At 44.8% G+C, this 26,520-nt stretch overlaps 1 pseudogene; it reads right to left on the reverse strand.

The window, feature by feature from the left end:
- LOC132807363 (zinc finger protein 208-like) overlaps nucleotides 1-26,520 on the reverse strand; it is a 133,343-nt pseudogene that overhangs the window by 61,134 nt on the left and 45,689 nt on the right.

A 26,520-nucleotide genomic window follows, 5' to 3' on the forward strand; every position in this document is an offset into this window, starting at 1 on the left:
GATGAAATCTTTCATATTTTAGAATGGGCTTCTGTTCTTTGGTACAATAATCCCAGAATTTGATTTAAATTACCTTCAAGAATGTCTTTTAAATGCAGACCTTTTTAAACAACAATGTCAGTCTGACTCGATATTGGGACACAAACAGAATTCACACCTATTGTTAGAATAGCTCTACATTTAAATGACATTCTGAAATGGCTGATCCTTAACATTGAGAATAGTTACATTGATATATTCAGAAACGTTGCTAAAGTCTGAAAGCATGTTCACTTTTTGGAAAGAGCTGCTGAAATCTTTCTGAAACTTGCATTGAAACGTGTGTAGTTAGGCCACAGCCCAAGACAGGCTGTAAAGGATGAATGGCCTAGTTTTGTGAAATTGATTCAGACTATGTAGAAATAAAGTCATAGAGCACAGAAGCAAATCCTTCAGTCCAGACAACCAAATATCCTAAATTAATCTAGTGACCCATTTGCCAGCATTTGGTCCATATCTCTCTGATTCTTTTCTATTCACGTCTCCAACCAAATGCATTTTTTTCTTCTTCAGCTAATTGAAGCTGGAGAAGCCTGAAATCATTAAAGGATTTCCTGAAAAAAAACTTTTATTCAAGCTTTGGCTCAGTGGTGGATTTTCTGAAGCTTTGCTATTGTAGTTTTCAATTTGTCAAAAAAACTTTCAGTTGTTGTTGTCCAAGGCAGAGTAGATATTCATTTAAAATATAATTGAGATATATACATTCTTTACAATGTTTTTCCTTCATTACTAGTGATTGTCCATCATTTGGTACATTGAGCATCATCTTTTTGTGATTCAACAGATATGATTTGAAGTGAATTGTGCAAGATATTTTTGTAATTTTATCTAACTTTTTGCTTTGTGTTAAAGATTTCCTTTGAGAGATTTTAATTGAAATGTCACAATGTATAATAATAAAACAGCTAATTTATTCTGAAATTATTTTAATGAGTTGGTCGATTGCCAAATAAAAGCTGTATAACTGTTGTCAATATTGACATCCAGGAAAGCTATTTTGTTTAATATATTTCCTTTGTAAAGATTTTATAAAATGATTGTATTTTCATATGAAATAAAATTTGCAGTGTTTTATTAAATGGTTGAAAGTAACTTTGCACTTAATTGCTCCATTTGGGATTAAACATAGATTGTTTTTATCAAAATCATATTCACAATTTATGGTAAGCATTAACAAAAAAAAATTGCCATTTGCCGTTGAATTGCCTCAAACACAATTTGAAATTCTTGAATGAATTAAATAAGGGGTACACTGTGAATATTTATTGTGCATGTCTGAAATTCTCTGCACTGCCATTGTATTTGGTTAAACAAGATATGTATCTCTCCTCATAACTTTGTATTTCTTTGATATTACATTTTTTAGGCTGTGAATTTTCAGTCTGGTAATGTCATTCAGTTGTGAACAATCTGAAGATTAATTTTAATACATATAAGAATGTCAAAGAGATTGTGATAATTGGCAATTCTACATGTAAATCAAGGCTGCTCTTAATTTGGTACAGACTAAATTGCAATCAAAATGATAAGAATGAATAGAAATAATGGCATTGTGCACAAACTGTTTGTAGTAAGTTCAGAATTTTTCTGATCATTTAATTCTGACACATGCAGTGATGGCAGCACTGTGATCTATTTTATTTGTTCATGGAATGTGAGCATCACTGGCAGAGCCATCATCATCCCCTCTTTCCCTTAAACTGGACTACTCAGCACACAGATATGAATATTGGGTGAGGACACAATGAGGTTGAGTTGCAAGGCCTACTGTGGCATAACAAATTGTACTGGCTTACACTGCACCCTGACAAGATAGATTTTGGGAGAACAAAAATTGGAATTCCTACTTAAATATTGATGCTCCCATTTATATCTCTCAAAAGGATATTGTTTGCTCCAGAAATTTGTAATGGCTCTTTTGTTGAATTATTTCCCTGCATCTACATATATCTGGAATCATTTTCTTTTCAAGAATTTTGTATTAACTTTTGCCACTTACTGGTGCCATCGCCCCTTCAAGATCATTCCAAATCATAATAACTTGCATATTTTCTTAAAAATTAATCATCCCCCGCGCCCCAGCCCAAATCCCTTCTCTTATAAAGTGGCTGCACTATGTCGAACATGGTCATGCTTTCTCAATATTACCATGTACTTTTAAGTATGAGATTTCAATGTGTCTTTTTAAATATAAAAATGCCCCTTCAAATGTAGTTATGCCTTTTAAATGTGTTGGGTTTCTCTAAGTGCAATCTTGCCCCTCGATAATGTATATTTACCCCTTTAGATATAACTGTCTCTTAAAGGGTCATTTCTGCTTATAAACAGGGCAACGTCTCTTCGAAATGTAGATTCATTTAGATATTACTGGGTCATTTTGCATATTAAGATATCCCTTTGAATGTGCCTCCATCCTTTTGAAATGTAATCTTGTCCATTTCAATCTATTTGCAGAAATAGCCCGTTAAATGTCCATGTCCCTTTAAAATGCAGATTTCCCGCTTCAGGGAGCAGCAGTTGTAGCGCGAGGTGGCTGTTGCTTGGTGACGGTGAGGCTCCCCCGGCCCCGCCCATCCCCCCGTGCAGACGTCACGCGGGGGTGAAGGCGGTTGGGAGGAGAAGTCGCTCGAGCGGGGAAGCGGCGGCCGTTAGGAAAATGGCGCCGTGCGGCCCCGGGGCAGACCCCCGTCACTGGTCACCGCCGCCTTCCTGGTGCAGCTGCTGTGTCACGGCCACACCGGCCGGCTGTACAGCAGGCAGGAGCCGGTGACCATTCTGGAGGCGGATGTTCCTCAGTCATTGAAGGGACAGGACCTGTTGAGAATGGTTAGTGAAGTGTGTGGTAACTAAACCTTATTAACATGGAGATAGTTTGTAATTTGTCAAAGTATACATTTTATTATTGAGAGTGGTAGAGATGTACAGCACAGAAACAGACCCTTCGGTCCAACCCGTCCATGCCAACCAGATATCCTAAATTAATCCAGTCCCACTTGCCAGCACTTGGCTCATATCCCTCTAAACCTTCCTATACATATACCCATCCAGATACCTTTTAAATGCTTTAATTGTAGCAGCCTCCACCACTTCCTCGGGCAGCTCATTCCATACACGCACCACCCTCTGCATGGAAACGTTGCCCCTTAGGTATGTTTTATATCTTTCTGCTCTCACCCTGAACCTAGGCCTTCTAGTGCAGACCTTCACCCTCTACAGTAGGGAAAAGACATAAGAAAGTTGAGCAGCCAGACAAGATGCAAAAGCCACAAATATCGAGCCAGATGGGGATAAAAGTTGTGCTTCTACCTTTTTTTTTCTCCTATTGGTATTTGGACACTTCAAAATCAGTCAATAATACCAGCATTGCCATTGAGCATATTGCATACGTTCCTCTGTGTCAACAAACATTGCACATGTTCCTTGCTTTGGGTGTCACCCTTGTTCAGGACTGGGGGTGGGTGTTGGGAGAGCTGCAGAATAAGGGTGTGCTGAGAGCAGGGTGGTGAATTGGGGATAGGTGGAGACAGGCAGAGGGTACAAACTGGTTGGTCGGTGGGAGGAAGGAATCTGGTTGATGGCAGGGGAGGGGTGGGGGTGGGGAAGAACCTGGGGAGGGATTTGAGGAGTGGGGAAGGAGGTTATTTGAAAGTGGAGAACTCAGTGTTGAGTCCTCCAGGCTGTAGGCTTCCCAGGTGGAAGATGTTGGGTGTTCCTCCAATTTGTAGTTTGGTTTGTTGTGGCAATGGAGGTGGCCTAACATGGTCATGTCAGAAAGGGAGTGGGAAGGGGAATTAAAATGGGTGGTGATTGGGAGACCCAGCTGTGACGCTCGGCGAACAGTTCCCCACGTTTACCCTCTGTCTCCCGAAGACCACAATTGGCAAACACATGGCAAATATAGTACCCCAATGTGAAGTTAGAGCCTTCATGGTGTTAAAAAAAAGCAGAAAAGAGCTGCATTGTTTAAATGGTGACATTGGGATATGGAGAAAGTGAGGAGAGCAAATGCTGGACATCAGAGTCGAAAAGTGTGGTGCTGGAAATGCTCAGCCAACATTCGATGAGGAGAAGAGTTGATGTTTCGGGCACAGGCCCTTCATCAGGAATGACATGTGGATGTACAAAGGGGCCTCAGCGTCCTTCTACAACTGTCAATGCAAGTTGTCAGGTGCAGCGAGCAATGCAAGTGGTATATTAGCAAGTGGAATTGAGTTCAGAAGTGGGGATGCCTGCCTGCAGTTAGGGGATCATTGAATATATTCAAGGCTGAGTTCATCTGATCTTTGAACTACAAAGAGGAGGATGTTTATGGGAGAAGGTGAGAAAATGGCTTTTAAGACCAGTACAGAACAGTTACAGAGGTCATACACCATAGAAACAGATCCTTCAGTCCAACTAATCCATGCTGACTATGTTCTCAAACTGAACTAGTCATACCTGCCTGTGTTTAGCCCATATCCCTCTGAACCTTTCCTATTCATGTACTTATTCAAATGTCTTTTAAACGTTGTTACTGTACCTGCATCCACCATTGTGTTGGGATGTTCATTCCGCACACAAACCACTCTTTAAAAAAAGTGCTGCCCTGCAAGTCTTTTTAAAATCTTACTCCTCTCACCTTCAAAGTTTGTTCTCTAATCTTAAAATCCCCACCATTCACTTCATCTACCCCCTTCATGATTTTATAAATCTCTAAGGTTACCTCTCAACCTCCTGTCCTGCAGTGAGAAAAGTCCCAGCCTATCGACCTAGATGTAGGTAGATTAATATCCAGTTATGTACGGGACTTTGGTGGAAAGTGGGAATTCATTGCACTGTCGGGATGAAACCCTATCCTATCCAAACATTTCTCCTGGTGGATGAGACTAGGCCACATAATTTGGAGGACTGGATTTCGGACAGAGATGAGGAGGAACTATTTTTCCTGGATAGTAGTCAATCTATGGAATTCTCTGCCCAAGGAAGCAGTAGAGACAGCCTCATTAAGTATATTGTAGACACAGTTGGTTAGGTTTTTGCATGGTAGGTTAGTTGGGATAATGCAGGGAGGAGGAGCTGAGACGATAGATAGTTTTACCATTATCTTAATGAATGGCGGAGCAGGCTGGATGGGCCAAATGGCCTACTCCTATTACTATGAAACTATAACCCTGCATTTCCCATGGCTAACCCACCTAACCTTCACATCCCTGGACATGGGCAATTTAGCGTGGTCAATTCAAATCAAGGCTGGTGAGCAATGTAGTGCTATAGGAAATTAACATCAGACAATGATAGAAAGGGACAAGGAGAGTAAATATACCAGCAATCAAAACTGGATTCTGAAGATCACAAAAATGGAAACAAAATGTGGTGTTTCTGCATGTGTGCTGCATTGTAACAAAAGTAAATGAATTGTCTGTACACATTGAAGAGAATAATTATGATCTGAGACTCCTTACAAAAACATGGCTCCAGGATGACAAGGATTGGATCCTGAATATCAAAGGGATAGTCAAATGGGAAGCTAGGTAAAGGTAGAGGGTTGCCATTGCTAATCAAAGCACTGACCACAGGGTAGTCTGGTGTCCGCTCTGATTTCAGGTTCTCATTTCTCTGTCCTCTGATCTCCCTGTTCCCACAGAATAAGATGTCAGTCTGTTCTCAGCTCTACTGGATTTCTGCTGAAGCTTTGACCCCCACCCCCTCTTTTTACACCTTCTGGAACAGTATAATATTCAGTCAGTCAATCAAAGCCCAATGCACACAATCTCCCAGTCTCTCAACCAACCAGACACAAAAGTGTAGTCATAGCAGGGAATCAAGCAAGAAAAATGAAACAACATGAGAAATAAATAGGTACTAGTGCTTAATGTCTGTTCATTAGGAAGCAAACCAGAAATAGGGCTCTCCCAGGATTCTGATTGTGCCCAACTTGAGGATTCTGTCTCCCTTACATCTAACTATTAGTACCCAGCTATGATTTACAATATCTACACCAGAAATGAAGCATCTTATCAAATAGAGGTAGACACGTACAGCACAAAAGTAGACTTTCTCTCTCTCATGTGCGCGTATACAAACAAGTCCATGGGGGTGAATTTTTATTTGTAGATACATTCTATTTTGCTTCAAAATGTACAATCTGCAGACAGTCAATAAATATAATATTTTGTAAATTTGACTTTGGAAATAGAACCAGTTTGATTCAAAGTTTGGACTCTGATCTCACACATTTAATGCATTGTCTGAGCTGAGATGTCATCTTTTGTTACAAAACCTTAAATTATGTTGAGAAGTGCCTTACAGGAAGTTGGAGATTTACATATTAATGAAGCCTGCAACCCATTTGAAAAGATGAAAGACTTAACAATCCAGGTTTGTTCAATATATCATTTCAGTGGCAGGACACTGCAATGTTTTTCCATAAATTCTGTCCCTTATGATCTTATTCTCCACAACCACCTGATGAAAGAGTTTCATGCCGAAAGCCAGTGCTTCCAAATAACTTGATGTAATGTGATTTTTAACTTTTGTCCAGGTTAGGGTGGATTGGCCATGCTCAAATTGCCCAGGGATGTCCAGGTTAGGTGCATTAGTCAGGGGTGAATGTAGAGAAATGGGGGTTGGGGAATTACTTTCTGGAGGGTCGGGTGGATTCGTTGGGTCGAGTAACCTGCTTCCACACTGTGGGGATTCTCTGAAGAGAAGAGATTTCTGCAAACTATGCAGGGCAGCACAGGTGTCTCCATGTGAATTTGTGCGTGAGTGTGTTTTTGCATGTGTGCTTGCTTGGTGAAGTGAGTGTTATGGAGTATCAGTCTGTGCGAGGGTGAGTATTGAGGATGTGTGTGTGTCAGAGAGTATGTGCATAAGAGAGGTGTGGATAAAAGCCAGGGATTGCATTTTGCTCAAACAAGGAAGGGCAAGAGGGTCTGCAGAGGCTGACTAGATGTCCCAGTCACCATCCATTTTAATTCCTCTTCCCTCTCCCTTTCTGATATGATCAGCTTTGGACTCCTTCATTGCCACAACGATCCAATCCACAAATTGGAGGAACAACACCTCATCTTCCACCTGGAGTTGTCTAATTTCTTCCCTCCCAGCCCCAACTCCCTTCACAGCCTCTGCCCCTCCCATTCACTCTTCCCTGCCACCAACCAGATTCCTTCCTCCCATCAACCATCAGGTTGTACCCTCTATCTTCACCAATCCCCACTTCAACAGCTTGCCCCTGGCACCCCTTTATCTGCATCTTGTTCGACACCCATCCCCCATCCGGAAGAAGGATTACACCTGAAATGTCGACTTCTCCACCTCCTCATGCTGCCTGGCTTGCTGTGTTCTTCCAGCCTCCTGACTGTCTATATTGTCAATTGAGACACAGACCTGGACCAACTGTTCCATAGTCTGTCCCCTTCCTGGATTCACTCCCTTTCCATTCAGTTGCTGCAAGTCAACAATTGAACCCCAGAATGAAAAATAAATTTTAAAAAGTGGGTGAGAAAAGAGAGTATTGTACTCACAGATGTTGGACAAAGGAAGAAAGTTGCAGTCTGGGGTGAAGCTCAGTCTTCATTCAGAGAGAGGAGCAGCATCTGTAATCAAATAGACAGTCATAGATGTACAGCAATGAAACAAACCCTTCACTCGAACCTGTCCATGCGGAGCAGATATCCTAACCCAATCTAGTCCCACTTGCCAGCACCTGACCCATATCCTTCCAAACCCTTCCTATTCATAAACCCATCCAGATGCTTTTTAAATGTTGCAATTGTACGTGTGTCCACCACTCTCTCTGGCAGCTTACTCCTTAACTGCACCCCACACTGCGTGGAACTCTTATATCTTTCCCCTCTCACTGAAAACCTATGTCTCTCTAGTCCCCCCCTCCCAAGCCCAAACCATGCACTTCAAAGAATTTAGAAACCTCATCCTTTACGATGGATTCTAGAATTTTACCTACAACTGAGATTAGGCTAATTGGCGAATAATTTTCCATCTTTTGTCTTGGTCCTTTCTTGAACAAAGGACTTACGACAGTGATTTTTCAATCACCTGGGACTTTCCCTGTCTCCAGTGATTTTTGAAAGATTACAACCAACACCTCTGATAATTCTTCAGCCATGTCCCGCAGAACGTGAGAATGTAGCCATCAGAACCAGGAGATTTCTCAATCTTTAGACCTTTTAGCTTTTCTAGCACTTTCTCTTTTGTAATGGCTACCGTACTCAACTCTGTCCCTTCACTCTCCTTAATTGTTAGGATGTTACTCATGTCTTCCACTGTGAAGACTGACACAAAGTATTTATTAAGTTTTTCAGCTATTTCCTTATCGCCCAACACTATCCTTCCTGCATCAATTTGGAGCAGCCCAATCTCTACTTTTGCCTTGTTTGTTTCTTAATGTATTGCAAAAAAACAGCTTACCTTCATATTTGATCCTCTCCTTCCTTATTTCTCTCTTTATCTTCTGTTTGTTTTTGTAGTCTTCCCAAGCATCTGATTTCCCAGTGCTCTTGGCCACATTGTAGGTTCTCTCTTTTTCGTTGATACGTTTCCTGACTTCCTTTGTCAGCCACGGCTATCTTCTTCAACCCCCTCCCCCCAATAATCTTTCTTTTTTTTTGTACGAACCTCTGCACTGTGTCCTCAATTACACCCATAAATTCCTGCCATTGTTACTCTACTGCCTTCCCCACTAGGCTCTGCTTCCAATAAATTTTTGGCTGTTCCACTCCCATTGCCCTTGTAATTATCTTTTAACTGTAATACCATTACATCCAATTTTACCGTCTCTTTCTCAAACTGCACACTGAACTCTACCATATCATAATCACTGCCTCCTAAGTGTTCCTTTGCTTTAAGATTTTTTTATAAAGTCTGGCTCATTACATAGCACTAAGAATTGAAATATACTCAGTTAGGCCACAGTTGAGGACAGTGTGTAAGGGGCAAATGGCCTATTCCTAGTCTTGTGAAATTGGTTCTAGCTCTGGAGAAATAGAACCATTGAGTTGTAGAGCACAAAAACAACTGTTTGGTATGTGCTGACCAGAGAGCCTAAATTAATCTAATCCCATTTGCCAGCACTTTGTCCATATCCCTCTAAAACTTCCTATTCATATACCTATCCAGATGTCTTTTAATTGTTGTATTTGTACCAGCCTCCACTATGTTCTCTGGCAGCTCATTAAGTTCACACACCAACCTATACGTGAAAAAGTTGCCCCTTGGGACCCTTTTAAATCTTTCCCCTCTCACCCAAAACTAATGGCCTCTTGTACTGGATTCCCCCGCCCCAGGGAAAAAAAACTTCTTTTTGTCCTATCCATGCCTGTCGTGATCTTTTAAAGCTCCATAAGATCATCCCTCAGCCTCCAATGCTCCAGGGAAAACAGCCCCAGCCCATACAGCCTTTCCCTGTAGCACAAACCATGCAACCCTAGCTAAAAATCACACAACACCAGGTTATAGTCCAACAGGTTTAATTGGAAGCACACTAGCTTTCGGAGCGATGCTCCTTCATCAGGTGATAGTAGATCAATCGTAACAGAATTTATAGCAAAAATTTACAGTGTGATGTAACTGAAATTATAACCCGAGCAACATTCTTATAAGTAATTTCTGAACTCTTAAGTTTCACAACATCCTTTCTGATTAGTCAGTAATAGGCTGTGAACAATATTTTGTTCGGGTTGTAAGAGAGGGCTTTTCTTGAGGTGAATTAACTTTCACACTTTCGGTTCTAATCCTTGCAACCCTTGTAAGTTTTTCCCCTCTCACCCTAAACCTGTGCCATCGAGTTTGGGATTCCCCCTCCCCCTCAGAAGAGAAAAGCAAATGGAATGAGATGTGCAACCACAGGGAAAAGAAATTGTGGCTCCCGTCATTTTTACCCCAAATTGGCAATTGGACACAAGATCTGTCAGTAACAACTAGCGCCGACCGCAATTGGTCAGGTGGAGTAAGGTGCGCTCTGATTGGAGGGGGTCCAGATGACGCGCGTCAATGAAAGAGGAGACGGAAAGAAGAAGAAAAACAAAGATGGTGGCTTCTCCCCGATGTGGAACTGCTGGTGTTTCTGAAGTGTGATGGCCTGGGTAAAGCACTTCCCGCACTCGGGATAACTAAAGGGCCTCTCCCCGGTGTGGGACCGCTGGTGTCTCAGCTGGGCAGAGACCTGGGTAAAGCACTTCCCACATTCACAGCAGCTCAAGGGCCTCTCCCCCGTGTGGACCCGCTGGTGGGTCTGCAAGGTGGAGGAATCGCTGAAGCCTTTACCGCACTTGGGGCAGGAGAGAGGCCTCTTCCCCACCCCCCCCCTTGTGGATTCGCTGGTGCCTCAGCAGGGTGAAGGAATTGCTGAAGACCTTCCCACACTCGGGGCAGCTGAAAGGTCTCTCCCCTGTGTGGATCCGCCAGTGGGTCAGCAGGACGGATGCCTGGGTAAAGCCCTTCCTGCACTCGGGGCAGCTGAAGGGCCTCTCACCAGTGTGACTGCGCTGATGAGTTTCCAAAGCAAACGGGGCACAGAAGCCTTTCCCACAGTTGCCACACTTCCATGGTTTCTTCACGGAGCGGGATTCCTCGGGTTTCGCTATGGCCAAAACGTCAGCTGCACACAAATGTGGGTACAGCCCCACCCTGCCGTGAATTCCTCTTTCCAGGCCGTATAACTGTTTCAGGATCCAGACTCACTGTGCTGCGACATAGGGTCTCTCATCCAGTCCCACGGATTCTGAAAATGTACTTGAGCAGGAAGCAAATGCTCAAAAGAATCGACATTTCAGGCATGAGCCTTTCTTCAGGAATGAGGAGAGTGTGCCAAGCAGGCTAAGATAAAATGTAGGGAGGAGGGACTTGGGGAAGGGGTGTTGGAAATGTGATAGGTGGAAGGGGGTTAAGGTGAGGGTGATAGGCCGGAGTGGAGGTGGGGGCGGAGAGGTCAGGAAGAAGATTGCAGGTTCAGAAGGTGGTGCTGAGTTCGAGGGTTGGGACTGAGACAAGGTGGGGGGAGGGGAAATGAAACTGGAGAAATCGGAGTTCATCCCTTGTGGTCGGAGGCTTCCTACTCTGGAGAAGGACATGGAAGATATAGAATTTTGGGAAATAGATAACATCTTGAAAAATGTCCATATTACAGAGGAGGTGGTGCTGGATGTCTTGAACACAAAGGTGGATAAATCCCCAGGACCTGATCAGGTGTACCCTAGAACTGTGGGAGGCTATGGGAAGTGATTGGTGGGCCCCTTGCTGAGATATCTGTATCATCGATAGTTACAGGAGAGGTGCCAGAAAACTGGGGGTTGGTTAACATGGTATCACTATTTAAGAAAGGTGGGAAGGAAAAGCCAGGGAACCTGACATTGGTGGTGGGCAGGTTGTTGGAGCAAATCCTGAGGAACAAGATTTACATATATTTGGAAAGGCAAGGACTGAATAGGGATAGTCAGCATGGCTTTGAGCATGGGAAATCATGTATCACAAATTTGACTGAGTGTTTTAAAGAAGTAACAAAGAAGATTGATGAGGGCAGAGCGATGGACATGATCTACATAGGCGTTTGACAAGATTCCCCAAGGGAGACTGATTAGCAAGGTTATATCTCATGGAATAGAAAGAGAACTAGCCATTTGGATACAGAACTGGCTCAAAAGTAGAAAGGGGTGGTGGAGAGTTGTTTTTCAGGTTGGAGGCTTATGCCCAGTGGAGTGCCACAGGATTGGTGCTAGGTCCACTGCTTTGTATTTTTTATACAAATGATTTGGATGTGAACATAAGATGTTTAGTTAGTACATTTGCTGATGACACCAAAATTGGAGGTGTAGTGAACAATGAGGAAAGTTACCTCAGATTACAATGAGATCTTGATCAGATGGGCAGTCATGTTGCGGCTGTACAGGACATTGGTTAGGCCATTGTTGGAATATTGCGTGCAATTCTAGTCTCTCTTCTATTGGAACGATGTTGTGAAACTTGAAATGGTTTAGAAAAGATTTACAAGGATGTTGCCAGGGTTGGAGGATCAGAGCTATAGGGAGGTTGACTAGGCTGGGGCTGTTCTCCCTGGAGTGGAGGCAGTTGAGGGGTGACCTGAGAGGTTTATAAAATCATGAAAATCACGGATAGGGCGAATAGCCAAGGTCTTTTCCCCAGGATAGAGGAGTCCAAAACTAGAAGGCATAAGTTTAAGATGAGAGGGGGGAAAGATTTAAAAAGGAACTAAGGGGCAATGTTTTCATGCAGAAGGTAGAGCGTGTATGGAATGAGCAGCCAGAGGTAGCGGTGGAGGTGGGTACAATTACATCATTTAAAAGGTGTCTGGATGAATAGTTCAGATTTAGAGGAATTTGGTGCAATTGCTGGGACTGGGTCAGATTGGAACATCTGGTTGGCATGGATGAGTTGAACTGAAGTGTCTGTTTCTGTGCAGTGTGACTCTAAAAGTCTATAACTGCTATGACCGAAACTAGACCTTTTTACTGATAAAATTCCTGATGGAAGTTTTTAGTGCACCCAGTTTCAGGAGATTTCTGGTGAGTAAAATTGGTATATGTCCTATATCCTGGAAATTCTGAAAAATAAAATTAAATAATTCTCTCTGTGAATGGTACAATCCACACCCAGTGATGTGAATAGTACAATCCTCCCTCTCCAAATGATGCAATCTTCCCCCTCTGAATGGTACAATGTTTTCCTCCCCCACATCCATGTGGGCTACAATGCTCCCAAGTCTCAATGATACGATCCTTTCCACACCACCTCCCCCACCATGATGAATCCTGAGCTGGGATGCCCCAATCCCTTTCTGTTTCATATTTCCAAAGCCTTTCCCATTTTGAAAACAGTCTGTTTCTGGTCTTCCCTCCAAAGGGTATAACCTCAGACTTTACCACGTTGGTCAGAGAAGGGCAAAGGGAATACATTCTCCTGGCCTGTCCAAGCACTCTCAGCATAGACCCTTTTGGAACTCCAAAGACCCCTTTATGCCAACTCTCTACCTTCTACCAGTCAGCCAGTCCTCTATCCGTGCCAGTAACTTGCCCCTACATCAGGTACTCTTATCATTTATTCGCAGCCTCCTGTGCGGCACCTTGTCGAAGGCCTTCTGGAAATCCAAATCGCTCACGTCCACTGGCTTTTCCTTTGTCTAACTTACTCATTACCTGCTCAAAGAATCCTAATAGATTTGTCAGACATGACCTCCTCTTGTCAAAGCTGTGCAGACTCGGTCCTGTTTTACCATGCACCTCCACATACTTGTCACTCTCACCCTTCATAAAACCTGTTAAATTTACCCATTTTTACCATAAATACACTGTTCTATTCTTTAAAATGTATTCAAGTTTAAAGATTTCATATTATGTATGTACACTACCTTTGCCCCTCTTAATATTTTATCCTTCGGAAGACCTTCAAAAAAGATTAGCACAAGGTATGAAGCTGACTGTGTGACTGCATCAAGTAAAGGAGATGGTAAGAATGAGAAAGGAGCAGCTAAATATCTAAACCTACCCATGCAATGGTCAAGAAGGCACAACAACGCTTCTTCTTTCTCAGAATGCTTAAGAAATTCGGCATGTCCAAAATGACACTCACCAATATTTACAGATACACTACAGAAAGCATAGCATCTTGCCCTGCTATGGCAACTGCTCTGCCCAGGACCAGAAGAAACTACAGAAGGTTGTGTGTACAGCACAGTCCATCACAGAAGCCAACCTCCCATCCATGGAATCCATCGACACTTCTCGCTGTCGTGGAAAGGCTGCCAACCTCAAAGACTCCTCCCAGCCCGGGAATGATCTCCCACACCATCTTCTGTCAGGCAGAAGATACAGAAGCTTGAACACACTCACCAACAGGTTCAAGAATAGCTTCTTCCCTGCCATTAATAGACTGCTGAATGGAGCTCTCCAATTTGAAATCTAATGTTGACCTTGCTTCTGCACACCTCCTGTGCAGCTGTAACCCTGTACGCCTCACTCTGTCTACGCGCAGTATGACCTGCATGTCCTCGTTTGCTCGGATCTGACTGTACTGCTGATAAAACAAAACTTTTGACTCCACTTAGGTACATAGCACAGTACAGGCCCTTCGACACTCAATGCAGTACCGGCCCTTTATCCTACTCTAAGGTCAAACTGACCTACATACCAATTATTGTACTAACTTTCATGTGCCTATCCAAGAGTCGATTAAATGTCCCTAATGTATCTCACTCTACTACCACTGTTGACAGTGCATTTCACACAGCCATAACTATCTGAGTAAAGAACCTACTCTGACATCTCCCCGAAACCTTCCTCCAATTACCTTAATATTATGCAGAGTGTGGGGTTCACAAAAACATAGGTTGAAGGTGAGTGGGGAAAGGGACCTGAGGGGCAACATTTTCACACAGGGGGTGGTTCGTGTATGGAATGACCTGCCAGCAGAAGTGGTGGAGGCTGGTACAATTACAACATTTAAAAGGCATCTGGATGGGGATATGAATAGGAAGGGTACAGATGGACATAGGCCAAATGCTGGCAAATGGGGCACTAGATTCATTTAAGATATGGACGGAGGGGTTTGTTTCCGGCTCTAAAACTCTATGACTCTATGTCTACTTAGTCGAAACCAATTTCACAAAATGAGGAATAGGTCATTCACCCCTTCCAGCCTGTCCTGAGCTGTGGCCTAACTGCACGTATTTCAGGGCAAGTTTCAGAAAGATTTCAGCAGCTCTTTTAAAAAATTGAAATGCGTTGAGACTTCAATGATGTTTCTGAATATATAATTTTAGCTATTCTCAAATTTTAAAGATAAGAGTTTCTAGTGAACACAGCCCACACCTCCCACTGCTGCCAGTAACCTTTACAATGTTGATGAAACGATGCAGTACCTGTACTCCTTAAAAATTTACAATTTCTAACAATACGAGCAAATCATTCACTGCTCCATCTGATACACGACATTAGAAACTTAGTGCAGGAGGCTGGAAGAAACGAGCAGCTTTAAAACAGAGACCATCTGGAGCTCAAAGCTTTCAATGAGAGTCTGAGCCCGGCAGTAAGTTCAGGTAATCTTTATTGTGACCCAATTTTGTTACAGCTTCAGATCTCCCCCAGCAAAAAAGGGGGAGAGAAAGTAGCTGCTGTTTAAACAGCTCAAGGTCCAAGTGCGCACACTCCCCCTTCTTCCACCCCACCCCACCCCACTTTCTTTACACCTGGTCAGCACTCTTTATTCTTGGTAATTAGATCCTTGGTACAGCCTTAACCCGTGGGGCCGGGAACGGGGGCAGTGTGGAGTGAAACAGACTGCTGTGGGTCTGGAGTCACGTGTACGTCAGACCGGGTAAAGGATGCAGCTGGGACGACTGAGTGAATCCTTTCCCACAACGGCAGTTTCCTTCCCTAAAAAGGGGGTGAGTGAATCAGATGGGGGTTTTCTCCCCCACCCAACACCAGAAAATGATTTTATCGTTATATTCTGACCGAATTCCAATTCCACTATCTGCCGCAGTGGGATTCAAACCCAACAGATCCCAGAACTGGGTTGATAGTCCAGTCGATAATGGCACTCTGCAGTCGCTTTGTCACTCCCCCTACGATGGCACGTGAAGTCGCTGGTGGTTCCGGAGGTTGGAAGTGCGGGTGAAGCCCTTCCCACACTCGGGACAGCTGAAGGGCTTCTCCCCCGTGTGGACCCGCCGGTGCCTCAGCAGGGCAGAGGAATAGCTGAAGGCCTTCCTGCACTCAGGACAGCTGAAGGGCCTTTCGGCCGTGTGGACCCGTTGGTGCATCAACACGTGGGAGGAATTGCTGAAGGCCTTCCCGCACTCAGAGCAGCTGTAGGGCGTCTCCCCCGTGTGGATCCGCTGGTGCCTCAGCAGGTGGCAGGAATCGCTGAAGGCCTTCCCGCACTCGGGACAGCTGAAGGGCCTTTCTCCCGTATGGACTCGTCGGTGGGTCAACAAGGTGAAGGAATTGGTAAAGGCCTTCCCACACTCAGGGCAACTGAAAGGCCTCTCCCCCGTGTGGATCCGCTGGTGCCTCAGCAGGTGGGAGGAATAGCTGAAGGCCTTCCCGCACTCAGGACAGCTGAAGGGCCCTTCTCCCGTATGGATTCGCCGGTGGGTCAGCAAGGTGGAGGAACTGCTGAAGGCCTTCCCACACTCTGGGCAACTGAAAGGCCTCTCCCCCGTGTGGATCCGCTGGTGCCTAAGCAGGGAAGAGACCTGGGTAAAGCCCTTCCCACACTTGGGACAGGAGAATGGCCTCTCCCCGGTGTGGATGCGCCGATGAATCTCCAGGTCAGACGGAGTACGGAAGCCTTTCCCACAGTTACCACACTTCCACGGTTTCTCCATGTCCGAAGCTTCAGCCACAATCAAACGCATGTACTGCCCCTCCACTGCTGGGAATTCCTCTTTCCAGGCCGTATAACAGTTTCAGGCTCCACACACAGTGCGCAGCAACAGTAAGGTCTCTCAGCCAGTCCCACTGATAATGAAAATGTACTGAAATAGAAACCAAAAAGGTTTGCTACTTCTCACAGAAGTATAGTCAAAAATCGTGGCTGTCCTGATCAATTGAGAGACTATCCGATATTGACATGAAAATAAGGACTGCAGACGCGGGAGAGTCAGTGTCGAAAAGTGTTGTGCTGTAAAAGCACAGTGGGTCAGGCAGCATGAGAAGCAGGAGAGTCAACGTTTCAGGCATAAGGCCTTCATCTGTTCATTGAGACTTCCATCTTCAGATCTTCAAATACTCTGTAAAAAGAGATTATAAAAATCATTACTGTCAGTGCAGGGTAGAAATTCAGAACAAGCTATTCTACTTTCTGTGGAACATCCTTTTCTTTTGTTCGTTCACAAAATTGAAAGCATCATCCCACTGCTCCTTCATCAGGTGGTTGTGGAGAATAAGATCATTAGGCATAGAATTTGTAAAAAGACATTTGTGTCCTGCCACTGAAATGATATATTGAACAAACCTGGATTGTTAAGTCTTTCATCTTTTACAATAGATTACAGGTATCATAAATATGTAAATCACAGAACTTCCTGTAAGGCACCCTCTCAAGATAACATAATGCTTTATAACAAAAGGTGACATCTCAGCTTAGACAATGCATTAAAGGGATGAGGCCAGAGTTTGTCTGTATCCCAATCTGGAGTCAGACTGGTTCTATTTCCAAAGCAGGAATTTATCAAATATTACCTGGATTGACTGCCTGCATGAACTGCTGAGTCTCATCCACCAGCTGAAATGACTGGATAGGGAGGGCTTGAACCCCACAGTGCAATGAATTCCTACTTTCCACCAAAATCCCAAATGTCCACACTCACTCAGTTGCTCTCTCACAAATGCAAGATTTCTTCTGATCCCAGGAAGAGCAAAACATCTATGAAACATCTATGGGTGGCATGGTGGCACAGTGGGCAGCACTGCTGCCTCACAGCGCCAGAGACCCAGGTTCAATTCCCGCCTCAGGCGACTGACTGTGTGGAGTTTGCACATTCTCCCCATGTCTGCGTGGGTTTCCTCCAGGTGCTCCAGTTTCCTCCTACAGTCCAAAAATGTGCAGGTTAGGTGAATTCAAAATGCTAAATTGCCCATAGTGCTAGGTGCAGGGGTAAATGTAGGGGAACAGGTCTGGTTGGGTGCGCTTCGGCGGGTTGGTGTGGACTTGTTGGGCCAAAGGGCCTGTTTCCACATGTAAGTAATCTAATCTAATCACGAAAGCTGCTTTGAAATTCCAGTCTTCACAACCACACTTCTGCTTTCACCAAGACAATTAGAGTCATACAGCATGGAAACAGAACCTTTGGTCAAACTCGTCTGTGCCAAACAGATATCCAAAATTAATCCAGTCCCATTTGCCAGCATGTGGCTCTTATGGTTCCTGTTCATGTATCCAACTAGGTTCATTTTAAATATAATTGTATCAGCCTCCACCACTTCCTCTGACAGTTCATTCCATACATGCACCACCCTCTGCGTGAAAAAAATTGCTCCTCAGGTCCCGTTCAAATCATTCCCCTCTCACCTCAAACATATGCCCTCTAGTTTTGGCCTCCCTGACCCTGGGGAAAAGACCTTGGATATGCACCCTATCCATGCCTGTTATAAACCTCTATAACGCTGTCCTCAGCCTCTGATGCTCCGGCAAAAATATCCCTCACCTAATCAGCCTTTCCCTGTAGTTCAAACCCTCCAAGCCTCGCAACAGCCTTGTAAATGTTTTCCGACCCCTCTCAAAGTTTGAAAGTTCTTTCCAAAAGCAGGGAGACCAGAACTGGACGTACTATTCCAAAAGAGGCCTAACCAACGTACAGCCACAACATGACCTCCCAACGCCAATACTCAATGCTCTGACCAATAAAGGAAAGCATACCAAACACCTTCTTCACTATCCTATCTACCTGCGACTCCACTTTCAAGGAACTAAGAACCTGCACTCCGAGGTCTCTTTGTTCTGCAACACTCCCCTTCACTGTACCAGTCCTGTCTGGATTGTTTGACCAAAATGCAAAACCTCACACTTCTCTAAATTAAACTCCATCTGCCACTCCTCAGCCCACTGGTCCATCCAATCAATTCTAATTTATAGTCAATTCTGCTTCCTCTCTTATTCCCTCAAAGCTAAAAGTCTCCATCCCACACACTCTCCCTCCCTTCTCACTTTGTTGAGCCTAATCTCTGTTGTATCTCATCCTGAAGGGTCTACGTGATGCTGATTAACAGGCCTACACTCAGGGGAAATCTAATTGAAACATACGGAATACTGTACGGCCTGGACAGAGTGGACGTTGGGAAGAACTTTCCATTGTGAGGAGAGACTAAGGCTCAAGGCACAATCTTAGAGTAAAGGGAAGACCCTTTACATTGGAGATAAGGAGAAATGTCTTCAGCCAGAGAGTAATGAATCTATGGAATTAACTGCCACAGAAGGCTGTGGAGGCCAGATCACTGAGGATATTTAAGACGAGATAGATAGGTCCTTGAGTATCAAGGGGATTGAGGGTTATGGGGAAAAAGCAGGAGAACGCAGATAAGAAACTTAATAGCCACGATCGAATGGTATGAGCAGTCCCAATGGGCCGAAAGGCCTCATTTCTGCTTCTATAGCTGCTGGTCTCTTGCTGTCCTGGACACAAAACTGCATGAATCCAGGTAAGATTCTGTTAATCCATTTTTTAAAATTAGAATCAGTCTGACCATTGTGGTACAGACAGCCTCACACAGGGAAACTCACACCTTCAATACATTATCTGGAATGATGGGACACCAATTGGGAATGTAAAATTTTAAAAAAAAAATTTGCTATTCACATATGAAAGAATGACCATGTTGGTTTCAGTTCTCAAAGAGGAGAGACTTAACAAACAATCCAGGTCTTTTTCAATTTATAATTTCAGTTACATCACACTGTAAACCTTTGCTATAAATTCTGTGTCTTACAATCTTATTCTCCATAACCACTTGATGAAGGAGCAGCGCTCTGAAAGCTAGTGCTTCCAAATAAACCTGTCGGACTATAACCCTGTGTTGTATGATTTTTAACTTTGCACACAGAGCATGAGAATTGGGAGCAGGAGTTGGCCAATTGGTCTTTTGAATCTGGACCAGCATTGAACTGGATATGAATCTACCCAAATCTAGGTGGATAAGCTGGCACTTTCTTCACTGGAGCACAGGAAGTTGAGAGGTGACCGTACAGAGGTTTATAAAATCATGAGAGGTATACATGAGGTGAATGGCAGGTGTCATTTCCCTCAGGTGGGAGTTTCAGGATTACGCAGCAAATTGTGAAAAGTGAGAGGAGAAAGGTTTTGAAAAGATTTGAGGGGCACCTTTTTTAAAAAAAATACAGTGGCTCATGTGTTGGATGAATATCCCGAGGAAGTGGTGGATGCCGGTATAGTTACTTTTAAAAGACATTTGGTTAAGTACATGAATAGGAAAGGTTCGGAGGGATATGGGCCAAACACTGGCAAGTAGGACTAGATTAGTTTGTGAATATAGTCAGCATGGACTAGTTGGACTGAAAGGTCTGTTCATGTGCTGTGTGACTGTAACTGTTCTCTCCTGGTCTTAAAAACATTTTCTTGCTTTCCCCCATAAACATCCACTTCATTGTTGCTCAAAAATCAGATGAACTCAGCCTTGAATATATTCAATGACCTCTAACTGCAGGAAGACATCACCACTTCTGAACTCAATTCCTCCTGTTAATATACCACTTGCTTTGCTGATTGCTTGCTGCACCTGTCTGACAACTGACAGTAACTGGTGTAGAAAGACACTGAGACCCCTTTCTACATCCACATATCATTCCCTATTCCCTTGGGCCCAAAACATCGACTATCCTGCCTCTCGGATGCTGTCTGGCCAGCTGTGCTTTTCCAGCGCCACACTTACTGACTCTAATCATCAGTATCTGCAGATCTCACTTTCTCCACGTCTCAGTATATCACCATTTAAATAATACAATTCCTTTCTGCTTTTCTCCCCCCCACAGCAAAGGCTACAACTTCACATTGTTGTATTCTATTTCTCACGTATTTTCCAATTGTGATCTTCTCTACGTTGGGGAGACCGAAGTTGGGAACGGTTTGCCAAGCTTCGCAGACAGGTCCACAGAGGTTGACGGGACCTCCCAGTCACCACACATTTTAATTCTCCTTCCCACTCCCTTTCTGAAAATACTATCTTCGGCCTCCTCCATTGCCACAATGAACCAAACAGCAAAGTGGAATAACAACACCTCATCCTCCGCCTGGGCAGCCCATAGCCCAGAGGTTTCAACATTGAGTTCTCCAGTCTCAAATATTCTCACTTCCCATTCCCCCCGACTCCCTTTTCAGCCCCTCCCCCTTAATTCTACTTCTCCCTGTCATCAACCAGATTTATTCCTTCCATTGACCCACCAGGTCGGACCCTCCACCTATCCCCACTTCACCACCCAGCCCTCAGGACACCGCTACACCCATCCCCAATCCTGAAGAATGGTTACAACTGAAACGTGGACTTCTCCACCTCCTGATGCTACCTGGCTTGTTCTGTTCTTCCAGCCTTCTGCCTGTCTATTTCGTCAATTGCGACACAGACGTTTCCAGAGTCTCTTCCCACCCCGATTTACTCCCTTTCCTTTAAGTTGCTGCAAGTCAACAACTGAACCCCTGAATTTTTTTTTAAAAATGGAAAAGGTGGCGAGAAAACAGCGACCTGTACTCACAGATATTGGACAGAGGAAGGAAGTTGGATTCTGGGGTGATGCGCTCGATCTTCATTCAGAGAAACAGCAGCAGCTTCAGAAGCTCATGGTCAAACTTCCGCATTCAGACAATGGGGTGACTCTGATTGGCGGGAGGACTAGACTCTTTCCGTTCCTCCAGTACTTCCTATTGGTCAATCAAAAGAAGATCGCGAGCCTTTTTTGGCGGACTGCGATGAGCATGCCCGGTGTTTTGCTGACACCGGAAAACATGCGCAGTGTGTTCTTTTAAGATGCTGGTGTTACTGACAGATTTTAAGTGTCCAAATGCCAAAAAGAAGAAAAGGAGTAGAGTCACAATATTTTTTCCCCTGTGGTTCGACATCTTATTGCCTTTGCATTTTGTCTCGCTGCTCAACTTATGTATGCCTTTTCCCCTTGTTGAGAGAGTCTCCCCGTGAGCTGACTGGGCAGAGCTTTAACCAGTTACACCGACTGAGAGTGTTTCCCCGTGAGCTGACTGTGGGAAGGAGCTTTAACCAGTTACACAGACTGAAGAAACATTACACTATTCGCAGGAGGGAGTGACTGTACACGTTTCCGGAGTGTGATCACACTTTCAAATGTTCATTTGAAACACAGAGTCAGAGTCAAAAAGTCAGCAGAACTGCGGAGAAGTTGTGGAAATGTAGAGACTGAGGGAAGGGATTCCATTCCCCGTGGGCACTGGAGATCCATCAGCTCAGTCGCAGTGCGGAGAGGCCGTTCTTCAAAAAATTATTACAACATTATTTCTCATTGACAAAAACACATTCACGCTGCCTGATTACCTTGAACTTGTACAAGTGCCCTGTCATGATATCTTTAATAATAGCTTTGAACATTTTCCCTACGATATATGTTAAGTTAAACGGTTTGCAGTTTCCTGTTCGGTCTCACGAAAGGACTTTTCTAATCTAAAGAAACGACCCTGAAACTAATGAGTTTTGGAAAATTAAAACCAATACATTAAATATTTCACTCGCTCGTTTGTCTTTCAATGTCGAGGATGAAATCAGACTTGTCAGCTCGTAGTTCTAACAGTTTACTCAGTACTACTTCCCTAGTAACTGTAATTCTTTCAGTTCCTCCCTCCTTTCAATTCCTGATTTACAGCTAGTTCCAGGGTGTTACTTTTGTCCTCTCGAGTGAAGTCAAATTCAAGCTCTTTCCAATTCATCTGCCATCTCTTTATCCTCCGTTACTGAATCCCCAGACTCATTTTCTGCAGAACCAACACTTACTTGTTAACGTTTTTTAAGAAAAGCTGACAAAACTTTTCTACCTGTTTTTATTGTTTTTGGCTAACTTTCTAACCCTACTTGCTGTGTTCCTGCCTGCATTATTTCTGATGTTTTGCCACAGCTCAACTCTAGCATCAACCTGTCTGCTTATTCGAGAGAACTAAGCTTGGTTAAGTGTTGCAAAACACACAAGGGCAAATCTTTACTCTCCAGAAAGTGTTAGTGCTTAACATGATAAAATTCACTTTGAAATATTGTTCATCCAAATTTTACCAAACACATACTACAGATTCAACATTCCACAATGACACCCTGTTTTGTTATGATCTTTAATTCTGAAGAGACATTTGAATACCCAGTGATTAACTGAAAGAACTTTTCATTAAGTTTTCACGTTTTTTAACAAATAAAAATGACCAATTAACTGGATTAATTTAGCAGAATGGGATGTATAGCCTTAAATTGTAAATCTATGTTTCTTAACATTCCTGCAAGAGTTCCCACGAATATCTGCATGAATCTTGATAGTTCATTCACTTTCTGTGAATAGTCCAAGGCATGCAACATCTCTCTAGGATTCACTTGAATCCTTCTCAGGATTCCAAATATTCCTGGTAATTGTATGTGAGAAAAGGTCTGCCACCCTGGCAACCCACAATAGGCCCACAATTGGCCAAACTGTACCAAAACACCCAGAATGCCTCAGCACGGACCAAGCAGGCTGACAAGTGAAACTAGACAGGACTCGCAGACAAGGGAATACCTGTACACTTCAAGCACCCACTAACAATGACAGAGCACCACAGCTATCCCAAAGCCCCGAGGGCAGCTTCACAATCCAGCAACACCAAAGCCACACAAAGAACAAGTCAGACAGAGAGGCACCAGCAAGAGCACTACCCCCAGGACAAGACAATGGAAGCAACTCACCACTTCAGAGGAGACATTAGCACCTCCCTGCAAAGAGAAATGATCCATCGATACTGTCAGAATGTTGCTTTGTGTAGAGAATTAGGACATTCCTCTGATAACTGTTTTCCAGTTAACATCATTGCAACTAGATTACTCCAATTCCAGCAGCAACATTTCATTGCCATACAGAGAACTGGCTATGAGGTCACTTTACTACCTAAAGCCAACCTGTCCCTACAACGTGCCCCTGCCCCTAACCCCGCCACCCTACTCCCACTCACTCTGACCACCATTACGGATGACCACGACTGTTTAGACCTTGTCCAGCAGGTCGTCACCCCGCACCTTGACCGCTCTGAAACACCTCTAGACAACCCTGACCTCATACTCTATACAGATGGCTCCTCCTTCAGGCCCTCAGACCATTGCACACTGGCAGGGTATGCCATCTGCACTCCTTTCTCAGTCCTAGAGTTAGCTGCACTGCCAGATGGGGCACATCTGCACAAGCTACGGTGCTGTTTGTGCTCACTAGGACTTGTATCATTGCTAAAGGACACACAGCAAACATTGATCCTGACTCCAGATATGCCTTCGGAGTCGTTCACAATTTCAGCACATTCTGGAAACAGAGAGACTTGATCATTTCAGCAGGGAGGCCACTACAACATGCTGCGCTGATTTCTAACCTCCTGGAAGCAGTCCTGTTACCCTCAGCCCTAGCAATTATCAAATGCCGTGCCCATACCTCAGCCACTGACCCGGTCACCCTCGGGAATGCCTCAGCTGACACAGCAGCCCGGAAGTCGCTCTGCACCCCACCATCTACATCCTGCAGGATCCCAGAATAGTAAAGACCCCAGTATTCCCTGAGCCCATGGAGGCAGTGCGAGCTACTCAAGAAACTTCTCCACAGCAGGGAAAGGACAGTTGGGCCCACAGTGGGGCCACACAATCTCCTTCCCTTAACCTGCTAATACACCCAGATGGCCGCATCATTTGTCCAAGAGCACACACTGGCCCTAGCAGCCCACGGCATTGACCACACTGGCAAGAAGGCATGATGCATACTGAATCAGTCCTGGTATGCACCAGGATTCACTGCTGCTGTCCAAGTCCTGCTATCACAGTGCCTCATCTGCCTGCACAACAATGCAGGGAAGCCAGTGCCAAGTACCTGCCAGTTCCTGAAGGGCCTTTCAGCCTCTTACAGGTTGACTTCACACACATGCCCCAAAAACAGGGTTACAAGTACATCCTGGTCATCATAGACTTGTTCTCCAAATGGGTGGAAGCATTTCCCACAAGAAAAGGACAATGCACACACGGTAGTATAATGCCTCCTAAAGGATGTCATTCCCAGATTTGGAGTTCCGAGTAGCATAGAGATGGACGGGGGGACTCACTTCACTGCTAGGCTCACGACTAGCATTAGCGAGGCACTAGGGATACCGTGGCGACACCACACCCCCTACCAACCTCAGTCATCAGGAATGGTCGAGCGGATGAATAGCACCCTTAAAACCACACTGACCAAGATCACCCAGGACACAGAACTGACCAGGCCAGACGCCTTGCCACTTGCCCTGTATACTATACCTGTGCAGGCAAACCACATGACTGGGCTCACCCGTTTTGAGATGCTTATGGGGTGACCTATGCCCACCGATACCAGGCCCCCTAAACTCTCCACAGATACAGCTCTTCTCCTGACACAAGAGGCCCTGCAATATGTCCAGGCCCTTAGCAGGAGTATTAGTGTTACGCACGACCAGGTCAGGGCTGCATTGTCCACATCCCAATCAGTGCCCATTCATCCGTTCCAACTCAGGGACTACATCATGATAAGATCACTTGAAAAGGACTCCCTCTCCCCGAGTTGGAAAGGCCCATACCTCATCCTGCTGACATCCTGGACAGCTGTGAAACTGGAAGGACGGCTCAAATGGACACATGCCACCCGCTGCAAGAGGGCTCCACAACCAATGAACAGTGACCAGAGAAGAAGACACTACTCTAACCACCGAAGATGGATCCAGCTACTCGCCTCAGCATCAGCACCTTTGGCCTGACCATCACACTGTGGCTTGTTGGTAAACAGGGACAAGGGGCGAGACATTTAATAATCCGGCATGACTTGTGGGCTAACACCTTCCTGAGAATGGTCCATCAGCATGCCCAGAGATTCAACCAGACACACTGTTGGTCTGCACTAGGGTCCCTGTCCACTCTCATGGGGGCATTCCCTTAGCCCCAATCCCTTTTAACATCTCTGACAAGGTGGAATGGTGGCTGGAATCAGACAGGTCCCTGGAGTTACCACACTCAAAATACCACCAGCAATGACCAAATATGGGGTTACCACCTGGACATATTGAAAGAGTGGTTTTACCCGGCCTACAACCCCTCCCATGAGCCCCCAGCCCTGACCATTGCTGACACCAGCCCACATGGGCCACATGCGGGATCCATCTGTTTGAAACACACACAGCCACCCGGATGAGAGGCTGGCTGCAGCCGGTGCACTGACTCCCTGCTCCTAACTCCCACAGCACGCAGATCCGCTGCAGAAGGCAGCATTTTAAACCGACAGGATCACCCAGAATATCACCTTCCTCACCAGCTGGACAGGGACCCAGACACTTCATCTCCAAACCGACAATGGCACCTATTTTATCTGTGCCCACAAAGCCTACCCCTGGTTGCTGTTATCCTGGACTGGGAGCTGCTATGTCAGGTACGCGGTACCATTCATCTATCACTCCCAGTCCCCTCCCTTCCCAAAGCCCATGACATGCAGCAGATGAGCCTTTGCTGCCCTTGAAGTAGCCCTCTACATGATGGCACTGCACCACCACCCACCCCCCACCCCCAATATCTTGCACACCTCTATCAAGTCATGTCTCATTCTTCTTCACTCCAGTGAGAAAAGCCTTGGCTGCCTCAACCCTCCAGCCCAGGCAGCATGCAAGTAAGTCTCCTCTGCACCTTTTCTAAGTTTCCACATCTTTCCTATAATGAGGCGACCAGAATGGAACACAGTATTCCAAGTGTGGTCTCACCAGGATTCTATGGAGCTGCCACATAACCT

Source organism: Hemiscyllium ocellatum (assembly GCF_020745735.1).
Source record: "Hemiscyllium ocellatum isolate sHemOce1 chromosome 27 unlocalized genomic scaffold, sHemOce1.pat.X.cur. SUPER_27_unloc_15, whole genome shotgun sequence".
Taxonomy (NCBI): Eukaryota; Metazoa; Chordata; class Chondrichthyes; order Orectolobiformes; family Hemiscylliidae; genus Hemiscyllium; species Hemiscyllium ocellatum.